A 23016-nucleotide genomic window follows, 5' to 3' on the forward strand; every position below is an offset into this window, starting at 1 on the left:
TATCTTCTGTTGAGCCCAGGAATTGTTAAAAGACTAGACAAGACTTATTACAAGGTGACATATGCAACTTAAACATCAGTACTGTGATTCTTAATTTAGTTACAGGAGTGTCAGGACTACGTGAATAAAATAGAACTAAATATATGTCATAGGGGCAGAAATACATAGATTCGAAGAGGAGGTGGAAGATTAATTCTATCCAGATCCTTCTGGAGGCTTCAAAGAAATCAGGTACGAAACTGATGTGCTCCACTAAGAATGGTTTCTCTGTGATGAACAAAATCTAAAGGATAGAGGAAGACAGATGCCTGACAAGGTATAAAAATTCCATAGCAAGTCAGTTGGACAGAGAAAGAGACACTTAAGATTTATTTTGAAGTAAATATATTTCATGTATTTGCATGTCTTTTATAAATATTAGCAATGGTACCTATTTTGGTTAATAGAAACAAATAATTCATTTTGCTTTAGCTTCTCTTGAGTTAGCAGTGAATTCAAAGTAACTAGCTAATGAGACAATCATTACTAGACATTGTAGGAAATCTGTGCATTAGAGTCCTGAGAGAAGCACCTCCCTTTCTTAGCACATATTCAAGAGTGTTCAGTGAAGTGTCTCCACAAAGCTGGAAGATCTAGTTTGAGCGCTGGGATTGTCAAAGAATGAAGGGTCTTTCAGTGACCATTCCTACCCAGGAGGGTCTTTGGTATAAAATAAGGTATTGTGTGTCATCCTAAGAGAGAGGTCACATAATCGCTCCGAGAGAATCCAGATCTAATTAACTTTGATGCTGTCCAGACCTTTGAAGACATTTCTCTTTGCTCTCTTACTAGCCAAAACACTTTGCCAGCCAGTGGAGATGGTTAGCATTTTCGCGGGGAAATCATTACAATAGAAAGTGCCATTTTCACAAAATCCAGTTTTTCCACTCTAAAATTTCATATTTCCCCCAAAGATCTTGACTCTTCATCAAGAATATCAGAAGTGGCCTGCCATGATGGCTCCTCTTCAGGAATATACCGATTTCACCTTTTTATTGGAAAAGAAGAAGGGAAATCAACATATGATCAAGAAGCTGGGGAACAACAGCAATAACAAAACTATTATTACATCTCTCACATCGGAATTTTCCTGGAACCCCTTCTCATGATACATTTTTCATTTTTGACCGTCTGCCCTGACGCAGAACCAAAATATATATTCTTTGTAAATGAGTTTTGTTTGTTTGTTTGTTTGTTTTGCAAGAATGGATTTCTCTTTTCTAACCCTTTCTACTGGCCACTTCCTTCAGCCACATCTCTGGCTCTCGTTAATGGACTTTTTCCCATGAACACCTAATGCCTGAACTTGCTTTCAGAATCCTGTAACCAGCCTTGTGCTCATTCTCTCTTAAAACACCCTTTTTTTGCAAGAAGCTAGATACCCTAATCTTCCCTCACGAAGGACTGATCCTGAAAATGGGAAGACCAGTGCTGCTGTGATAATAAACTGACTGTGACTTTCTGACTATATTAATGATGTAATCCCTATCCTTCATTCTCATTAACTCTATAATATATGTCCTCTTGTCTTATTTCGTCTAGCTTTAGTCTAGCTTAAGTCTACATATCTACTCAACTTGCAACCCTTATGCAAGTAATTCACTGAAACCAAGAAAGAAATGATTGCTCTACTAATTAAAGAATTTAAGTTTTATATTACCAGACTGTTATCTCTTGGAAGAGCGCATTAAGATTGTTTTTCAGGAAAACAGTTCATGTTTTAGTGATATTGTATAAATATCAATTTTAATAACCAATAGTTGAATATCACATGATAAAGTCTTGTGATGAAGAAGAAGTACCATTAACCATGTCAGCCGGCTCTGACTAGAGAATGTGGTAAACACTCAGGACCCAGAGTTGCATTTTACAAATGACATCTACACTAACAAGAAGCAAACTTCAAATCTCGAATAGTCACATCCTTGACATTTAGGATTTTCTCAGTCCAAAAAAGACATTCAAATGCTTCTCATTCAGCTTACCCTTCATTGTTTGTCATCACTACCTAGATAACCATGCTGCTGTCCCTTCTTCTTAGATGGCAGCAAGTAAATAAGCCCTCCGTACCATTTCATTTCTGAAAAAACAGATCCAGATTATTGCTGTGTTAGCTGGAAATACTCATGTCCTCCAGGAGGGCTGCCATCCTCAGGAGAGGCATAGAAAGTAAGCTTTACTGAAATGGTATTATCCAGAAACAGCTATGTTTCTACCATTGTTCACTGAGTCGCACAGGTATCAGTGCATAGGTTTGTCATTGAATCACAGGATCATCTACAGCAAGTGGTGTGTTCCTTATCACAGAAAAGCATGTCAGTGTATTTGAGCATTGCAAAGTACAACTGGATTTAATAAGATCAGATGGAGAATAGATACCAAGATAGCAAGCCTGGGTTAACAACCAGTGTGCTCAACAGCCAAGGACTAGTTGAGGAGGGACATGAACTCAAATGCATTGTCAAAAATAAAACAAAGCAACCCCTCCCAGCCCAACCCAGCTCTTTACACCCGAATTTTCTCAGCAGTGTATGATGATACCTACCTCCTGAGTGAGAGAGAAAAGCACCAATCACACACTAAGGGAAGCTGGGGAACTGCAGAGAATCTGCCACTGACAAACTTGCTGGACTTGAGATGAACGAAACCGAGCACCAGCCTCCTGTGATGGTTTGAATCAGTCCAAGGAAACCTTCTTGGCTGTGGCAATGCTCACAAGTCATCAGAAGCTGGAAAGACAAACGTCAGAGTCAGTCTCAGGAACAAATAAGCACGGTGGCTCTTTTCCCAGCAGTGGGTTGAGAATACTGCTCAGCTGTGTCAGTGCAGTCACACAAGGATCAAGACAGCACGAATAGGGGCAGAAGAAGGCTCCATGAGGTAAATTTACTGTGTGCTTTGGCTGAGCAGCTTTAGTGATGCAAACTGCTGTAACTGATTAATTAAGCTGCTAAACTAGATTTATAGATACCATATATTGCTACAGTAGCACAAAGCAGCCAGAGACTTCCAACAACATTTCATCCTTATGACCTAGTACACACACAAGCTTTTCTTGTTTTCAACAACTGTAAATGTGCCAGGTAGGAAATGTTTCCTACTGACTGACTCATGCAAGGAAACCCTGAGTGTGAGCATGGTTACACTGGAACAACAATTCCTTATAGCTACCTAGCTTATTCATTTCCCAGACCAGTACAAAGCCTCTGCCAGTGCAGCTGCATTCACATTAAAAAGATCGTACCACTCGAACTGTACTGATACTGTACAGAATTAATATACAATCATTTAGTTAAACTAATACAGTTTTCCATATGTAGAAAAGGTTTGAGCTGTGGTAAGGCATCAGAGTTTCACACTGCTTAGCAAGAGAAATAAAATGTAATGTATAAGAAAAAATAAGAAGAAATAATAATAATATAAGAAGAAAATGCAGAAAGAGGAAAAAAAAAATAATTCTTCCTGAATCTATTTTCACTAGGTCAGAAAAATCCACAGCTTCCTTTTAGTTCTCTGATTACCAGCTTTCTCTTTGGCTGCAGCTTTTGAAAACATTTTTCTTTCCCATCTTTACTCCCTACAAAAACACATTGTCTTCAAACAAATCTCTCAAAGGGTTCATAGAACTGATTACAGACTGATGCTGGAAGGAAAGAAAGATAATTGTGCACGAGCTGATAAACGTTGCAGGGACAACTCTAAACAATCATGCATGAATTATATCTTCAACAAATGTAATTACTGAACAATTCAGAAAATGTATATAAACTGGTATTTTTTGCAGTTATTTCCTTTCCTGGACTGTGTATTGAATTGCTTTCAAGCATCCTTGATTATATCTGGCCGGAAATCTTCTGATGGAACCCGTTCCTGATGAGAAATGCCGATTCATCAAAATGAAACACCGCCTAGTATGGGAATCTCTGGAGTTTGGTTCAGCACACATGGGTTTCAAAACTTGCCTGCTGTGCAGGTTTCTGGCAGAAAGCTACCAGATTTCCTCCTGTTCCATCTGCACCTCCCTTCACAACCCACTGGGCAGACTGCACAGAGGGGCCCTTAATATTCAGGCAGACTTCTCTGCAGTCTCTCCAAACATAAAAGGAGCCAGGAGGTAAGAGCCTGGCAGCTATCTGTTAGGTGAAAATCTTTATTCTGAAACACTTGGAGGCAAAGCTGTCAGCACCTGATTCAGCTTCTAGCTCTCAGACTTGTGCTCCCAAAGCAGATTGCAAGATCAGCATAACATAACTTTGTCTAAAATTGCTTACAAGTGACCTCAGAAAAGGTTAACATTTGGTTACAGTAATGTGTCAGGAAATGTATTATAAGCTCTTTAAAGCAGGATATTTGAAAGCTTTTTGACCTATATTTTTCTCAGAGCATCCTGCACTAATGCTGTATTAATCACCAGTCTCCACCGCTAGTGCTCTGTCTATGAAAGGGGAGCAACAACTGAGAATTGCATGCAGTTATAACCACTTTTTTCCATTTTTTCTCATGCCCTTAGGCTAGCTTGGAGTGCTGCACATCCCCTACATTCCTAGGAGCCACCAAGAGCACTCCTCTGCTAATGAACAGGACTGTAGGATGCAACTTGTCCCGTATCATGTTGCCCTCAGTAAATATTAGCTGGAGTCTCAGGCTCACATTTGCCTTTCCAGGTATTTGCTTAGGACGTTGTAACACTTGCAAAGGAAGGAAGATGGAGAGGTGTCATGTGGGACTTGTGCAGGACTGTGCATTGGCACAGTACCTAGGGCTGTCAAAGGAGAGGAAAGCCCTGAAGAACGAGTCAATATAGACCCCTGCCAAGCGACATTTCCTACCCAGACGCTTTACAGGTGCAGTGTATGCGACAGTCATGGGACAGGAGGGAAAACAGAATCAGGGGAAGGTGAAGGGCATCACTGTGCATTATGCTGGTGTATTGGTACGGCCAGGAACAGTCCTTCCTGCAGCAAGGTACTACTGCGCTTTGCTTGAAATGCTTTAACTTACGTCTTGCTGAGGTCCTCCCGTTTGCAGTTCTGTAGCCTGCCTTCCCCTCACAGCTCTATAGCCTTTCTCCTCAGACGTTATGACAGCATTTTTCCCTTGTTGTTCTCATACTGTTGTTCTCGTGTATGTTATTCTCACGGTCTTGCACCTACAAACTCCAACAGCATGAGAATCACCCCTTCTTTCCCCCATCCCTCTTTCTACCTCTTGTTTTGCAGTTTTGGTTGTAACAGAGGAAATAGAAGACTTAGTTAATAACACAGTTGATATTAGCTGATAAGTATTACCCAATAATATACCTGCACAAAACTTAGCAACTTGTCAGTGTGCAACACTTGCACCTGACCAAAGCATGGTCCAGTCAGCACTGGTAGTGTCAGAAGTGGGGAAAAACAATAGGGAATCTGAGCAGGTCCCAGTGAAAAACATACAGTTTGAGGTAGGAAACATAGCACAAAAAGATATCCTCATCATCATGTTAACTTGCTGCGCGGGAGAGAACAGCCACAGGAGGATGTTTGTCTGGACATCCGGGAATAACCCTGCTAAGGTTTTTTCCTTGCCCAATGTATTGTCCCTTCTCTCTTTTTTTTTTTCCCCCTAAAAGGTAACTTCAGAGTCACTGTATGCCACTATTGACCCTGCAAATAAAACTTTGTAGATATGAGCCTGTCTCAACAGTATTTGTGTGACAGTATTTCTTAGGATCCATCTGAAACCATGGCCCAGCAATTAACACCCCAAATCAGAGGTCCATTATGGATTTTTAGATATCCTGGGAAACACAATCCATTCTAAATTTTTTATTTTGAGACAGTGTTCTAAGCTGAAGTTACAGGACGCATGTGCACGTGATTTTTCTCTGAGATAAAACAGTTTAGACAAAATTATTTTCAATGCAGTTTCAGTGAAGATGTGATCTACAGGATGCATTCAAAAAGCTTCAGGGAAACATAGTACATCAAAACACCAACCTAACTTACTCGTTAACTTACTTTAATTAACCTCTCTGATCATGGGAGACCTTTCCGCATCACGTAAGCTCATATTTGTCCCCCCAACTCTACCTCTGTAGCTCAATAATCTACTTTTGAAATCTTCTAACACTTCCACTTGCGTTTTTAGTCTTTGTAATAAATTAAAGCTAATTTGGGTTCTGATCATGTACAGCTCAAATCAAAAAGAGTTAACCATTGATTTAATTGGGAGCGGGATTCAGGCCTTCTTTCAGAAAGCAGAAACAGGAAGAAGATCATTATTACTGATTTAGTTAATTCACTAACAAGAAGAAACAGTGGAACTTGAATGATGCCATTAACCTTATAGTGACTCAGTTTTCTTCATATTAGCTAGGAATTCTTATTTCTACAACTGTTAAGAAATTGATTTGCTCCTGGGTCCTTTTTTCAGCTGCTGATCTTCGATTTGGATCCACTGGAGCTGAATGCATCCCTGCCTTATTTGGTCTGGGGGAATGCTGCAAACATAAATATACTTCCATACATATACTTCCATACTTCTGGAAGTAGCCTCACGTTCACAGGCCCTGGTTCTCATGGGAGACTTCAACCACCCTGACATCTGTTGGCAAGACAGCACAGCTAGACACAAACAGTCCAAGAGGTTCCTGCAGAGCATTGAGGATAATTTCTTGACTCAGGTGGTGGAGACGCCAACGAGGAGAGGTGCAATGCTAGACCTTGTACTAACAAACAAAGAAGGTCTAGTTGGAGATGGGAAGGTTGGGGACAGCCTTGGCTGCAGTGACCATGAGATGGTGGAGTTCAGGATCCTACGAGGAGGGAGCAGGGCAATAAGTAGGATTGCAACGCTGGACTTGAGGAGAGCTAACTTTGGCCTCTTGAGGGACCTACTTAGGGGAATCTCCTGGAGTAGGGCCCTTGAAGGAAGAGGGGTCCAAGAAAGCTGGTTAATATTCAAGTATCACCTCCTCCAGGCTCAAGATCGGTGCATCCCTCTGAGTAAGAAGTCCAGCAAAGCGGGCAGGAGACCTGCATGCACGAGCAAGGGACTCCTGGCAAAACTCCAACAGAAGAAGGAAGTACACAGAATGTGGCAAAGGGGACAGGCCACTTGGGAGGAATACAGGGACGCTGTCAGAGTGTGCAGGGATGCGACAAGGAAGGCTAAGGCCCACTTGGAATTAAATCTGGCAAGGGATGTCAAGGACAACAAGAAGGGCTTCTTCCAAGACATCAAGAGCAAAAGGAAGACTAGGGAAAATGTGGGCCCGCTGCTGAATGGAGCAGGGGAAGGGCCTGGTAACAAAGGATACGGAGAAGGCAGAGTTGCTGAATGCCTTCTTTGCTTCAGTCTTTAATGCTAAGGCCAGTCCTCAGGATTTCCAGACCCTGGGGACAAGAGAGGAAGTCTGGAGAAAGGAAGACTTTCTCTTGGTAGTGGAAGATTGGGTCAGAGATCTTTTGTCCAAACATGACATCCACAAATCCATAGGCCCCGATGGGATGCATCCACGAGTGCTGAGGGAGCTGGCGGATGTTACTACTAGGCCACTCTCCACCATCTTTGAAAGGTCCTGGAGAACAGGACCTGGAGGTCCTCACTAAACATGTGGAGGACAAGAAGGTGATCAGGAGTAGTCAGCTTGGATTCACCAAAGGGAAATCATGCTTGACCAATCTGATAGCCTTCTGTGATGGGATGACTGGCTGGGTAGATGAGGGCAGAGCAGTGGATGTTGTCTCCCTGGACTTCAGCAAGGCTTTGGACACTGTCTCCCATCACATCCTCACAGGTAAACTCAGGAAGTGTGGGCTAGACGAGTGGACAGTGAGGTGGATTGAGAACTGCCTGGATAGCCGAGCTCAGAGGGTTGTGGTCAGTGGTGCAGTCTAGTTGGAGGCCTGTAGCTAGCGGTGTCCCCCAGGGGTCAGTCTTGGGTCCAGTCTTGTTCAACGTATTCATCGCTGACCTGGATGAGGGGACAGAGTGCACCCTCAGCAAGTTTGCTGATGATACAGAATTGGGAGGAGTGGCTGATACCTCAGAAGACTGTGCTGCCATTCAGAGGGACCTGGACAGGCTGGAGAGCTGGGTGGAGAGGAACCTCATGGAGTTCAACAAAGGCAAGTGCAAGGTCCTGCACCTAGGGAGGAACAACCCCCTGCACCAGGACAGGCTGGGGGTTGACCTGCTGGAAAGCAGCTCTGCAGAGAAGGACCTGGGAGTCCTGGTGGACAACAAGTTAAGCATGAGCCAGCAGTGTGCCCTTGTGGCCAAGAAGGCCAATGGGATCCTGGGGTGCATGAGGCAGAGTGTTGCCAGCAGGACGAGGGAGGTGATCCTGCCCCTCTCCTCAGCCGTGGTGAGGCCTCACCTGGAGTGCTGTGTCCAGTTCTGGGCTCCCCAGGACAAGAGAGACATGGCACTCCTGGAGAGAGTCCAGCGGAGGGCTACAAAGATGATGAGGGGACGGGAGCATCTCTCCTGTGAGGAAAGACTGCAAGAGCTGGGCCTGTTCAGCCTGGAGAAGAGAAGACTGAGAGGCGATCTCATCAATGCGTACAAATATCTGAAGGGGGGGGAGGGGGGAATGTCGAGAGGATGAGGCCAGTCTCTTCTCCGTGGTGCCAAGTGATGGGACAAGAGGCAACGGGCAGAAACTGAACCACAGGAAGCTCTGTATGAACGTGAGGAAAAACTTCTTTCCTGTGAGGGTGACAGAGCACCCGCACAGGTTGCCCAGAGAGGTAGTGGAGTCTCCTTTGCTGGAGACGTTCAAAAGCTGTCTGAATACAATCCTGTACAATGTGCTCTAGAGGACCCTGGTTGAGCAGGGGGGCTGGACTAGATGATCTCCAGAGGTGCCTTCCAATCTCAACCATTCTGTGGTTCTGTGAAATCCAGAGTCAGCTATCTGTCCCAGTGGGACTTCTCTTAGGATTAGAGAAGCAAGCAAGTACAAGACATTCTGGAAACAAAGTCCAATCTCACTCTCCTGAATATACAGTGAGTATTTACTGGCATATGAGATCACAGAATCACAGAATCGTTTAGGTTGGAAGGGACCTCTGGCGATCATCTAGTTCAACCTCCCTGCTCAAGTAGGGTCACCTAGAGCATATTGCCCAGGATCACATCCAGACGAGTTTTGAATATCAGATTGGTCAAGCATGATTTCCCTTTGGTGAATCCATGCTGACTACTCCTGATCACCTTCTTGTCCTCCACATGCTTAGTGAGGACCTCCAGGAGGAGCTGTTCCATCCCCTTTCCCGGGATGGAGGAGAGGCTGACAGGCCTGTAGTTTCCTGGCTCCTCCTTCTTGCCCTTTTTGAAGACTGGGGTGACATTCTCTTTCTTCCAGTCCTCAGGCACCTCTCCTGATCTCCAGGACCTTTCCAAGATGATGGAGAGTGGCCTAGTAATAACATCTGCCAGCTCTCTCAGCACTTGGGGGTGCATCAGGGCCCATGGATTTATGGATGTCAAGTTTGGACAACAGATCTCTAACCTGATCCTCCTCCACCAAGGGAGAGTCTTCCTTTCTCCAGACTTCCTCTCTTGTCTCCAAAGGTCTGGAATTCCTCAGGACTGGCCTTAGCATTAAAGACTGAAGCAAAGAAGGCATTCAGCAACTCTGCCTTCTCCGTATCCTTTGTCACCAGGGCACCCGCCCCATTCAGCAGCGGGCCCACATTTTCCCTAGTCTTCCTTTTGCTCTTGATGTCTTGGAAGAAGCCCTTCTTGTTGTCCTTGACATCCCTTGCCAGATTTAATTCCAAGTGGGCCTTAGCCTTCCTTGTCGCATCCCTGCACACTCTGACAGCGTCCCTGTATTCCTCCCAAGTGGCCTGTCCCCTTTGCCACATTCTGTGTACTTCCTTCTTCTGTTGGAGTTTTGCCAGGAGTCCCTTGCTCGTGCATGCAGGTCTCCTGCCCGCTTTGCTGGACTTCTTACTCAGAGGGATGCACCGATCTTGAGCCTGGAGGAGGTGATACTTGAATATTAACCAGCTTTCTTGGACCCCTCTTCCTTCAAGGGCCATACCCCAGGAGGTTCCCCTAAGTAGGTCCCTGAAGAGACCAAAGTTCGCTCTCCTGAGGGATCCCATCTCTCTCCATCAGCTGTCGAACTTCAAACAGGGTTCCATGGTCATAGAAACCAAAATCCTGCTGCCAACAGCAGCGGTGCAGCCAGTTGTTAAGTTGGAAAATCCATTTACTCCTCCTCCCATCCTTCCCCCTCACAGGCAGGATGGAGGAGAAAATGATCTGGGCTCCCAGACCGTTGACCAACATTCACAGAGCTCTGAAATCCTGTCTGATGGTATCCAATTTGCCCTTTGTGTCATTAGTGCCCACATGGAAGAGTAGTAGAGGGCTGCAGTCTGATTCATGGACAAGCCTTGGCAGTCTTTCCATGACATCTCTTATTCAAGCCCCTGGCAGGCAGCAAACCTCTCTAGACAAGAGGTAACATTAGCAAATAGGTGCATCTGTCCCCTGCAGCAGGGAGTCACCCAGCCTCTGTTCACTGTGCTCTGGGGGCTGCACTCCAGACCTGGCTCTTATACAGGCCTCTGCCTCGCAATGACTCACAGGGTGCTTGACCCACCTAATCGTGGGTCACCTGGATCAAAGGCCTCGAGTCCATCTCATCAGGGGCAACCAAGAGAGCTTGTTAGCAGCAGCTACTCCTAGCTAGAGCTTCCCAGAAGAAGTTAAGGCCTCCTGCAGTTGTCCTTGCCTAGCTCTCCTCTCCTGCTGGCAACAAGCACCCCGTAGTTCCTCCGGAGTCCCCAGAAAGCCTCCACAACTTCCAAAAAGGTCCACAAAAGGTCTAAGCAGAGCTCAGACACTGCTTCGCAAACTGCTGCATCTGTTCACTGCCTCTGTTAGTGGCGCAGAATTTCTTGCAGAATTCTGCATTCCTGTGTTGGTATTTGGCTGTGTTCAAGCAGTGGGGATGATACTTACTCAGATACTTAAACTGCTGATGAACAAACTATTCTAGGTAAAAAATTGCTCGAACTGTGAACGCTAACAAGTGGCAGATAAGTATGAGTGCATGCATGAGGGGCAGTACATGTGCATGTCTGAAATTGAACTTTTAAACTATCAGGAAGTAGCCGCTTGCTAGCTGCAACTGGTGTGGGCTGATTGTGAATTTTGATAACAGCTGGGCTAAACAAAAATGGCACATCCTGAATCCTCCCACTAATAAAGACACATGAGGCAATCACATCAATTAGGAGGCTTACCATGTTCTGTGCTTCTATTTAGATTTGGAAAAATGGGACCTTGGGATTCATGTAAGAAGAGCTGGCGCTGAAAAGAAGTATTCCCAGAAAGAAGAAGGCATTTCAGAGAGAAGGGGATCTGGAAAAAAGTGAAGATCCCAACTGAAGGAAATATCCTGGAATTGGAGAAGATCCTGGAGATCAGAGAGCCACATGGAGATGAATGCTGGAAGATGCTCAGGGACTTTGACTGGTAACACCTGAAACCTGTATTCACGAGCAGCAGCACAGCTCTAACCCATATGACTTTCTGCCTGATCCTCCCAGACCAGCAGCAACCTCCTTGCTGGGAAGGGAAGTCAAGATCTGTGATTGCAGCACTGGGGGAGTGAGTGAATGAAAGAAACAATGATGAAGGGTAAAGGCTTTGATCTCACTGGTTCTTCAACAAATCCCAGCATCCAGATCTAGTAAGGGTTGTCTTTTGCTATGTCCTGACCACAACATGAACTATGGATCATGAATTTCTCAAATAATTGATTCAGCCAATGTGTCTGAATGACAAATACATTTGAGAAAACAGTACTCTCTTCACTAATCATTTGCAAATAGGAAAGGAAAGATAAAATTCACCCAATAAGCTATTCATTGGAAATGATTCCCTGTGGCTGAAATTCACCCAAGTGCAGTGAACAGTGCAGACAGAAGGTATAATTTCAAAGCCACCCAAGTCCTGGAGCTGGGAATAGGACTGACTTGGATCTAAAGTGATATAATAACCTTGTGTTGATCCACTGTATGGGGATTAATTTAATTGCCCTCACACCCTGGAAGCCACTCATCAGTAGCAGAAACTAAAGTCTCTTTCTCTGCAGATACTACTGAAAGACAGCAAAGTGAACGGAAATACTCAGGTGAAATTCAGCTGCCTTTGCTTCATTCTTCAAATAGACCAACATTCAGCCTCATTTCCTGCTAGAATAGGAGGCAAGGATATTGTCTCCATCATACTTTGTTTTGTTGAGGAGGAAAATCTTCCACCATCCATTCAAGACCTTTTTTTCCCCTAAAGGTAATCCCAAGCTCAAGGAGATGAACACTATATAATATACAGACATCAAAAAATAAGTTTCAGGTGGTTTAATGGAGGTATGGTGGTGGTGCTCACAGTGATGCCTCCATATAGCATAAAAATAAAGTAATTCATGGACAATCTTCCTTTCCCATATTTTTCTCTTGTCACTTGCCTAACCACTAATTCACATTGGATGTGAATTTTCAAGTGGTAACTCAGTTGGGAGAAATATTTTTTTCCTCTCATTTGCTTGCCACATTGTTCGCCTTACCAGTATACATCTGCTTTACCGAAAGAGCAGTGCTCAGATCTTACCAGCTGAACAACTTTAAACCAGTCTCCTCTTAGACCTTGTTGCTGACGGTGCTTTCCCAATGAGGCTTTGAGATACCAGCTGCAATTCCAAATACGCTGTAATACAATCACAATGGCAGAACTGGCTGAAGGCTCATGAGGAGATTGCCTTGGACGACTTGCAGGACAATTAGTTCCTTTTTATTAAAAAATTTGCTAAAAGTTGCACTGTACAGTCCATTGCTTAAACTGTGATTCCTCCACCGGCCAGAAGTTCATCTGATGGTATGAAAAAACATCTCTGGCCCCAGTAGGAGCTGGAATTGTACAAGTATAGTGGTTTCAACTTTGAATTAGAGAATGAGTTACTTGTGAGCGTACCTACCACAGTCTTTGGAGAAACTTTTCTCCATCCTATTCTGTACCACTTCATCTCTTTCTGTAGGTGTTAAGGGGCATCTAGAATGGAAGATGGGAACTCAGAATAAAAGAACATTAGTAATACAATATTTGGTGGGTTCCTGGCAACACTTAAGCCAGTGCTTGCCATTGATCTATTTTACTGAAGAAGAGATTTCAGCCTACCACTTGATTGGACTGGCTGCAATACTCATGTAAGCTCCCATGATGTATTCCTTGACCAGGCTGAAGTAGCCTAAATAACTACTTGTATTCAGGTTGCTAAGACTATGAGTATGGTGAGATTGAACGAGACACATAAAAGGAAGTTTCAACGCTTTACAAAATCAAAAGGTGGAATGTAAGCTGATGTGTTCCAAGCTGTATCTCTAATAGGAGACTAATCTTCAGATGATGCATCACTTAAGTATCCAGAGTGGGAGAGAGAGAAAATAGCTGTTTAGCAGAACTGCTAGTTTCTCATCTACAGACAGGCTACAAGTGGCTGCTTTCAGCTGCTGCACTTTTCGGAAGGGTTATTCACCTTGGGATCCAGTCCTAAACTGTTGCCTTCAGGGACAACAGGGATCACTCTGCAGACATTTAAGAAAATTAAAGTACTGGGACATTCACATTTATTGACTCAGCTTGAAGAATCATTCACATCATAGACTTGGAGAAAAAGATCTTTTACTTTTAATATCCCTAAAAATCTCTTGTTTTAACAATGATCTTGTTCTTATGAAAATCATACACAATTCAATGAGAATATGTAGATAGAATTTTCAAATTATTTTGGCTGTTGAACAATTGTAGCCCAAGAATGTTTAGTCTGCAGCACTTTGTATACCGCAAATAGTATGCAACATTACCTTGTTAACACAAACAAATTCCAAATGGTAGAACATAAAACATTTGACAGCAGTTCTGGATTGCTTTGTCCTCAGTGAAGAAATGCAACTAACATAGCTGCGAAGCTAAGAGATTTTATGATGTAGAATTATGACGTATTCCTCTCCAGTGCTAATTACAAACAGAAATCTACGAAGATGCAGGTTGTAGCATCTCAATGCAATTTTAAAAGGATCTAAAATTAAGAAAAATTGGGTGAGGAAGGGAGAGATGGAGGGGAGAACAATGTAGGACAATCTATGCTTACATTGCTAAAGGAACCAGTTTATCCTGCATATCCTGCATTCAGTAATACTGGCAGGTGAGATGGTCACACTTCACTGATGATTTTTTTTTTGCCATTATGCTCAGCCCAGTAAGGTCCTCGCACCAACGAACACTCTATGTCCCTTGGACAAAAAGAGCAGACATAAGGAGTATATTCTCACTCCTGCCTAATAAAAGGAAAATAACAGCTGAGAGATTTGTAAATGTTTACTGTAATCCCGCAACAGAATAAAATGTTAAATTCCACATACTGCTCTGGCACTCCCATCCTGATCATCATCAGTGAAAATATACCTTCAGTGTAGCAGCTGTAGCTGCTTTAATAAGATATCTACATAGAGAAAATAGGCAATCAAATTTCTGCAAAGTATGAAATTTTCCGTTAAATTGTCTCTTCCTTTTATATAACACAGCTGCAACAGTTCTCTCTAGCTTGTCCGATCCATGCCTCAGCAAAGATCACTCTGACTAGCAGAGTTTTTTTCCAAACGACTCATTTAAGAGTCAGAAGATTTCCTCTAAAGGCGTCTAGACCATGACCCCAAAAAGTTTAGCCTGCAAAAAAATTTGATCCTATTATATACAGCTGTAAGTTAAGGACTAGAGAATGTTGTAAATGAATAACATACTCTGATAAGCTAAAAATGGCTGCAGATGTAATGAATGTCTGTGTCGTTTGCTTCTAAATGAATCTCTGGTAATTCAGCCAATGTATTAATCTTCAAAAGGCCTTTGATGTTGTGATCTGTTTGCCTTTGTCTGCTGAACTTTACAGTTTTGCTTTTAATAAGGCAGGGGTTCTGTGGTTTTCATCTAAGCAACAAGTCCTTATTGGTCGACTGAATTGCTTGGAATTACTGTAAATTACAGTTTTGCCTGATAATTGATGGGGTTTCCGAATTCCTGGATAAAAGGTGTTACTCTTTTCCTGCACTAATGATCTGTTGAACCCTGTTCTATTGCTAGCTTCTGTGTTGATAATGGTGATATATATACTATGCCTATAAGGCTTTGGCCTTGCATCCACAGAATGACTTTTGGGTGATTTAAACGACAAATGCATTTGTGCTGGGAAGATACAGTTGTTGAAGTAACCAAAATGCTAATGCATGGGGTAATGATAGTCACATGAGAACCCTGTAGCTGCTGGGGAGCCTCTTCCCCCACCCCTTTGCAATATCAGCCTGAAGAAGCAGTTAGTCTTTGTTAATTGGGTGAAATCTGAATGAATCACTCGGGTTGCATGAAGCTTGGGACATGGCTTCAGTTACTTTTGAGTCCTACCTAAGCTCTGCCATGGAGACTTAAACGAGACAAGTGCAGAGCTGGGCTACAACAGATTGTTGGCTCACAGGCTGAAGAGAACGGTTTGGAGCAGAAAATCACTCAAAAAGAACACACTTTTTTGCACTTTCTGTCTGTGAAATGATTTCATTTTGGAGCATCTTGCAATTTTTCATTCAACCTGAAATGAAATGGTTTACTTCCCTTATGTGCAATTTAGACCTTTATGTCTTTAATGTGGAACAAGGAGGGAGGGAAACAAACAAAAAAAGAAAATCTGAAAAACATTTTGAAAAGAAAAGGCAAAGATTTCTGATTTGAAACTGTCACAACAAAATATTTTGCCATTTTACGAATATTTCCTCAGAATCAACTCTTTGGGCTTCTTGTAAAACTTCATCCTTCCTTTTAGGGTAAAACTGTTTGCAAAATTCAGCAGTGGCAGTCATAGGTTCAATTCCTCCCCAAACTCAAGTTTCTTTCGAAGTGGCTACTAAAATAGAAATCACACCATGTGCTGCAAAGGCCTTCAACAATGGCAAATTTCACCCTCTATGGCCAGCTTTCTTTGAAGAGCTCACAGGGTTATTTTTTCCACGGTACAGTCTCATAGGCAGGAGTAATGGTGGTGCCCAAGAAATAGATCAACAGACAGGGTGTTTTTGGCCAAAATTATCTATGAATATCAGAGACAGGACTTAGCACTGAGCAGCAACTAAAGAGCAACCAAAACAACCAAGAAAAAAAAATGCATGCAACTGCAAAGACTGTAATGTTTTTAAATGTTTCTGATGTGATTAAAGAAATGTTTTCTACAAAAGCAATAAAAGTTAATCAGGCTGGCTGAAATCTAAATATATTATGTAAGTGATTTTCCTCCTTGTTTAACCTGCAGACCTGCAAACATTTCTAAATAGTACTGCAAGTTCCATAGGAAGTCTAAGTTTACCAACACAGTTTTATTTCAGGAGTCATTTTGAAGAAGTGCATGGACCCCAGAGGAGCCCACAGCCCATAGTCTGAAAAGCAGGCTAACCTGTTATTGACATCTAGTTGGATAAATTTTGAAATCAGTATTTTATATTTTATCTATGTAATAGATTGCTTTACTGATAACATGCAAAGAACATAATTGTTTACACGGTCTCTTTTAATTCTGTCATATTATTGCCATTGCCTTAAGAAAAATACCCCAAGGTTGTATTTCACTTACTATCATTTACATCTTCAACTTTCAACACTGAAAAAATGCTGTACATTTCACATCACTTCTGACTTGCAGAACAGCAACGGTAACTCTCTTGTTGAATGCTGTTTACGCTGAATGGGAAGCAGTCTTGCCTGCAGCAGCCTGTGAGTCACAAAACTCATGCCTTGCTTTACTTGGAGCAAATGACTTCACTGTTGTGAGTTAAGGCACTGTTGCTGTGCCTGGATTTCTCCTACTGTACAACAGCTTGTATAATGCTATTGACCTTGTCAAAACACTTGGGTTCAGTGAATGAAACTGCTAAATGAGTGAAGTAGTAACAATTCCACTTTTCATTTCCCATTTGCAGTGATGTATGTGTATCTTGTTGTCAAATGCTCCTATAACATTAAATATGGGATTTTGTAATCTTTACATTAAGGGTACAGGACTATGAAAGAACCATTTAGCACTGTTGTGCCAATTAAAATTCAGTGCTTTGACCACACTTTGAGATCTTGGGCAGGGTGTGAAGAGAGATCTTCCATGAGAGAGAGTGTGCAGCGCACAAGCACTCCCTGGCTAGCTACGATCGCCCTGCAGCAGAACTTCAGCTTTGACATCCTCAGGGCAGCTCTTCTTTTCAGAGAAAATACATGAAGATAAAACAAGCTGGCCATTACAAACAGCAGCACTCTGGGCAGGACTGGCAGTGAAACATCCTGGGCGCATCTGCACACCCACACCTTCCTTCTTACTGCCTTCTGATACCACTACTTACTTATTCCTGCGCCTTCTTATACCTGTCCTTATGCCTGAATTTTTCTGAAAAAAAGAAGCAGCTGCTCTTGGCAGGCGTAAAAGCTGTTTAGCACATCCCCTCCCTCCCCCAGCAAAGAATGTTTGCACGCGCGCGCGCACACACACACACACACAGACACAGAGCAACATTATTGTAGATTAAATTTCTGTTATTGAAATCAGATTTTGGATTACACAATACTGACAATATTGTATTTTATTGCTAAATGCTACAAATAATTCCTGACACTCTCAATGATTTATCACATAGCTCATCCATTCTGGGATTTCCTTTACCATGTAATACCACCAGAATTTTGCCCGAGGAACAACTGCCAGGGAGGAGCTGCTATTATGCATTACTTCCCTCTTCTGCAATATATTAGCATAATGTAACTAAACACCACATAGCAGTTTGCCATATTGCATACATGCTGATTTTATGTTAAACTTACAGTGACAATAGTTGCTTGTTGAGAAGAGGTACAATTTCAGAAACATTCTTAGCCTACTTACACATTTTAAATCAGTAATATGTAAGCAGATGGTATGCCAGTATCTGATTAAATTCCACTATAATCCAGCCACATTTTTGTGTCCTTGCATCTCATTTAACACACAAAGAAATTCAGACTACATAGAAACATTTGCATTTACACTGTTACAGTACAAACAACCTTCCATTGATATCAAACACTGAGACCATAGTTGCATATATAATATCAAGCACAAGAGTAGATCCCCTTTGCTTCTGTCCGCTTTATTCACAGGAAGGATATTACAGATACCCATGATCAGCATATATGACTTGCTGAATCAAGGGCATATTCATACTCCCTGTGCTCCCAAAGGAGTCTCCTTCACAGTAAATGCACTAATCACTTAGCTGATTAACATAAGAACATATTAGGACCAACTGGCCCAGAGTCCTGTTTCCCAAACTATCCTGTACGTGATACTTAGGGGAAGTTCCTAAGAAAGTACAGCATGCTCTTTCATCAAGCACCTCTTCCAGCCATTGGTGCCTTAGAGATCACCTGAGCTGAAGGTCACGCAGAGACTATCATGTTTAATGGGGGGGCCAATGGACCTGTCCTAATTTATCTAATCCATTACTGAAGCAAGTTACATTTCTGCTTTCACAGCTTCCCTCAGCAATGAATGCCTTCTTTAATTATGAGCTGTATGAAAAAGTACATTCTCGTTTGTTTTAAAACTGCTTGACCATTGCATTACAGTCCCACTAATTCTTGTGTGGCAAGAAACAGGGAATGGTCCTTCTCCATGCCCTTTCTATAATCCTGTAATAACTTTATCCAGTTTTACCATATGCCTTTCTCTTTTTCCTCTTCCCAAAGCCAAAGCTGGTCTGTTTGGTCACTTCTCCTGTGCAGGCTGTTCCATGCCTCTGATCTACCATGTCGGGACCTCTTCTAGCTCTGCTTTTTCATTTTTGAGATGGGGGAAGGACTAGACCTACACACAGTTTTAGGAATATGGCTGCACCAGGGATTAATGCAGCTGGCTAACAGTGTTTCCAGTTTGGCTCTCAATTCCTCTCCCTAATAATTTCTAACAACCTCTTTGCCCTTTTGACCACTCCTGAGCAATGAGCGTACAGTAACCTGTGTAGAGCAGCTCAGAGATTTACTTCTTGATTGGTAACAGCTAATTTAGAGCCAAGAACAGTCTATGCATGGTTAAAAATATTTTTTTCCAGATGCATTACATTGCACTTATCAGTGCTGAATTTTGGTTAGTATCAAAAGATCCTCTGCAATCATTCACAATCAGCTTTAAATTTGACTGTGCTAAATAATTTTATTTCAGCACCAAAATTTGTCATCTGGCCCAGTTTTCCAGCTTGCGTCTGAGGACATGGTAAAGCCTCAGCCCAGTTAACATTTCCCCACTGTGAAAAATTCACCATTTGTTCTCATTCTCTGTTTCTAATCTTTTAACCGGTTATTAATCCATGAGAGGCCTTTCCAAATGGCAGCTTTGTTCCTTTAAGAGTCTTTGGGGAGGAACCTTGCTGAAAGCTTTCCTGAAATCCGCAGGCACTATATCAACTGAATTACCTGTATTCTCATGCTCACTGACTCCTTCACGGAGCTCTCATAGATTTGTGAGTCATGACTTGCCTCGGAAAAAAGCTGTGTTGACTGCTCCTCAGTAAATCAAGTTTATCCCCACGTCTAGCAAATCTATTCTTTATATAAGTTTCTATGAGTTGACTTGGTACAAAAGCTAAGCATAATGGTCTGTAGTTCTTCACATCTCTCTTGCAATCCTGGTTATAAAAACCAAAAAAGTGTTAAACTTGTTGCCTTTCATTCCTTCTGGTACCTACAGCATAAACTTTATTTATTCTGAGAATAAATCCCAAACTTAACTCCTTTAGAGTTCTTGGCAATTATTTACTGAATAGTTATTGATTTGTTCCATACTCTATTCCACTGTTTTTTTCCAAATGAGACAGATGTTCCCCAGATACGTGCCTCATAAAGATCAGCAGTGTCAGGTCTTTTCTTCACCTCTGTGTGGAGAACATAGAGATGGAGAAATCAAAATACTGCCTTTCCCAGAGGAGCAAAGGATTTGCTTCCCAGCAGTAGCCGTTGCCACTGCTTCACGCCTTCCTCTGCCACTGGATATGGTACCAGCTGTGCAGATACCTGTTTACATTGGGCTTCATCCCCTCCAGAATTCATTTAGCTTTCCTGCCATGACCTTGTCCTTCCTGTGTGAAGTGTTTACATCTTGTTCACTTCTGGGCATTACTGACAAAGGGTTAGGGTCCTGGTTTTGATTCAGTCGAAGCCTTTGTTATTAAGTTTCATGCCTTTAGCAAATTGCTTCACAGAACCTCCTCTATCACTTTTTTCTTGGACTGCCTTTAACAAAGTTTTACATTTCACTTGCTAAAGCTTTTGCTTCTGGTTATGGAATCATTCTCCCTTTCTCTCTCTAGCTCAGGGCTTGTTTAAATATTTCATGCAATGAGATATAACTTTGAAAAGAGACACTCAAAGAGCTTCCCTTGAAGTACCCTACGCCCCCTTAGGAATAAAGGGGTCAAGTTCCCTCCAGGCAGGGAAAGGATTTGACCTTGAGTTTCTCTTGATCTAGACTCATAAGTAAATGTCAGCCCTACCTTCACTCCTAATTCCCTGAATGCTTGCACCTCTCCCCGCTGCCTGGTGTTCCTCCTTGGCACAGTGTCAGTGTACCCCATGCCTCAGGGCCAGTTTCCTCCCTTCACTCACTGAGGTTCCCACGTGTCCAACTCAGGGACTTGCCTTCTGCTCCTGAAAACCCAGCACTGTGAAAGGCTCAGTGTTGTAACTCCTTCCATCCTTTCATAGCTCCAGCCTTTAGGCTGTGTGTATATGTTATCCTTCTCACTAAATCTTGACGATTTAAAATTAAAATATATCAGTACTAGTTAAGCTGGATATACAGTCTTATGATCATGACAAAATAGTTTGGGTCAAGATTTGTCTTGTAGTCTTTTTTTGTAGCAGCTTGTAAGAAAACGTCCTTCTGGTGACGACCCTAACATTAACCTTTCAGACTAGAATGTATTCAAACATTGGACTGCTGTTTGTCTCCTGCTCTAGAATAAAATAGTTTCTAAAGGATACTTATGTATGTATTCATTAATGAAAATCCCCATCCTTGCTAACAATTATTCAAAATTTACTATTATTCCATTGCAGTGACTTTTACTGTTTAGGAACCATGTGATTTAATATGTGAAATCCAGAGAAAAATGTGTTTTCATAATGTTTCAATGTTTCTGAAACACAGCCTCACTGAAATTAAGCTAACTGATTCAATGAGCAAACTCAATCAACTCAACAATCCCTACTCTCCCACAGGACTTAAAAGGAACCCAAACCTTCCACTCATAATGTATGGTGGCCCTAAGGGCCTTTTAACTAGAGATTTGATTGAGCCTTAAAAAGAGTGTTGTTCAGTATAAACACAAATGAATTTACTATTCATAATTGTTTAACAAAAGCTTTATGTTAACAAATTTTGGTCAGTGGATGGCTCATAAACTATTCTCTGCCTTTTCCTGTCTTTTTGCTTCTTTAATTCACTAAGTCACATTCAGTGCAGGTGAAGCTTTCAAAAAAGAAAAATAAAGAGCTGAAGTGAGTCAGTGCTTTGAGTACTCACTAATTACAAGGCACCTTCTGCACCATCTGATTCAATTTTATTATTCATTGCCTCAGATTTTCCAGAAGGAGAAGCATGTTTAAAATGTCACTTACTATATGAAAATACAATTTAATACAATTTAGTCTGAACATTGATGGTACTCCCAGTGTTCCCATCTGTGCTTACATGAACCTTTTTTTTCTATAAATAGCTGAAGAAAACTATTTTGTTCAGCTGCTGGCTTTAGTAAGAGCCTCGCAATTTACTCTCATTAAGTCTATGTTCACAGAGGTCATTATGAATATCATCCTGTTGAAGCTGAAGTCAGAAATAAGAGGTTTATATATGGGATTTCTGAGTGAGGTCTAGCTGTGTGATTTTCACCAGTTTCAGGATTTTACTGCAGATTTTCAGGGGGCTGACTCTTTCTCTGAATGACTTTTCCAAGCCTGATGCTTCCTCTGCTCGGTCTTATTCTGAATGTACATAAGTGTATCAATCTTCAACAAGGTGCATTTCAACCTTCAAGGTGTGTTGCTTCTTTGTCCTCATAACGTTATTAAGAGCCACTACCTTTTAAAGCAAACTGGGCTCTTGATTATCATGACTCAGTGGATGTTGATGGATCTATCTGCATGCTTAAAATTAAGCTGAGCAGGGCATTAGCATTTCATTGGGCTTGAAGGCTGGGTAAACAGAAGTTAAAGCTAAAAGCCAAGGTATCATTTAAGACCTTCCTTTATTTGAATTATGGCATATACCTACCCACAGTATTAAAAATACTAAAAATCCGTAATACAAGTGAGGAAAATAGGGTCTTTCCTTCCAAAAATACATCCAACAGCTTTATCCTTCCAGTTAGGAAAACAGTTTTGTCTGTGCCATGCATTGTATTTAAAATATCTGTGAATCCCGACATAACAAACTACAGAGATAAACAACCTTCAGTCAATAAACAAACCTGCTGTTGAAAGGGAGGTGCTGTAATCAGAGATGGCTACAGGTCTGCAGCACTCTGGGGGCAGCCAGAAGGTCTGGAGCTAAAAACCCAGGTTGTGTCACAGCTGGCAGCTCTGCTGTACCAAAGCAGAGACCAGAAGGACAAGGAGCCCAGCAGAGTCCAGCCTTCCCTTTATCTACTTCAATTTTCCTGATGGTTCCATCAGTTATTTCAAATGTGCATGCTTTCTTACATAGTACTTAATTATTCTCATTGTCATAATGATATTCATAAGCGCAGCATATGGGGGGAAAATAAATAAATCAAAAAAAGAAAGGAAGGTGCCAGTAGCAGCACAAGAAGAGCTTTAACCAACCCGAGGGAGAACAGCTCGGTTAGTTGGAACGAAGGACTGTACCAC

The 23016-nt window shown here is 42.1% G+C and overlaps 1 long non-coding RNA gene across 1 annotated transcript in view; it reads right to left on the bottom strand.

Moving 5' to 3' along the window:
• Positions 1–425: 425 nt before the first annotated feature.
• LOC104147137 (uncharacterized) overlaps positions 426–23016 on the bottom strand; it is a 108683-nt gene continuing 86092 nt past the window's right edge. The window contains exons 2-4 of the long non-coding RNA XR_694857.2: positions 2585–2768; positions 2025–2119; positions 426–1027 (exon numbers count right to left, since the gene is read on the bottom strand). This is a non-coding gene — a long non-coding RNA (uncharacterized lncRNA). The remainder of the gene's footprint in view (positions 1028–2024; positions 2120–2584; positions 2769–23016) is intronic.

Source organism: Struthio camelus, chromosome 1, assembly GCF_040807025.1.
Source record: "Struthio camelus isolate bStrCam1 chromosome 1, bStrCam1.hap1, whole genome shotgun sequence".
In the NCBI taxonomy this organism is placed as follows: Eukaryota; Metazoa; Chordata; class Aves; order Struthioniformes; family Struthionidae; genus Struthio; species Struthio camelus.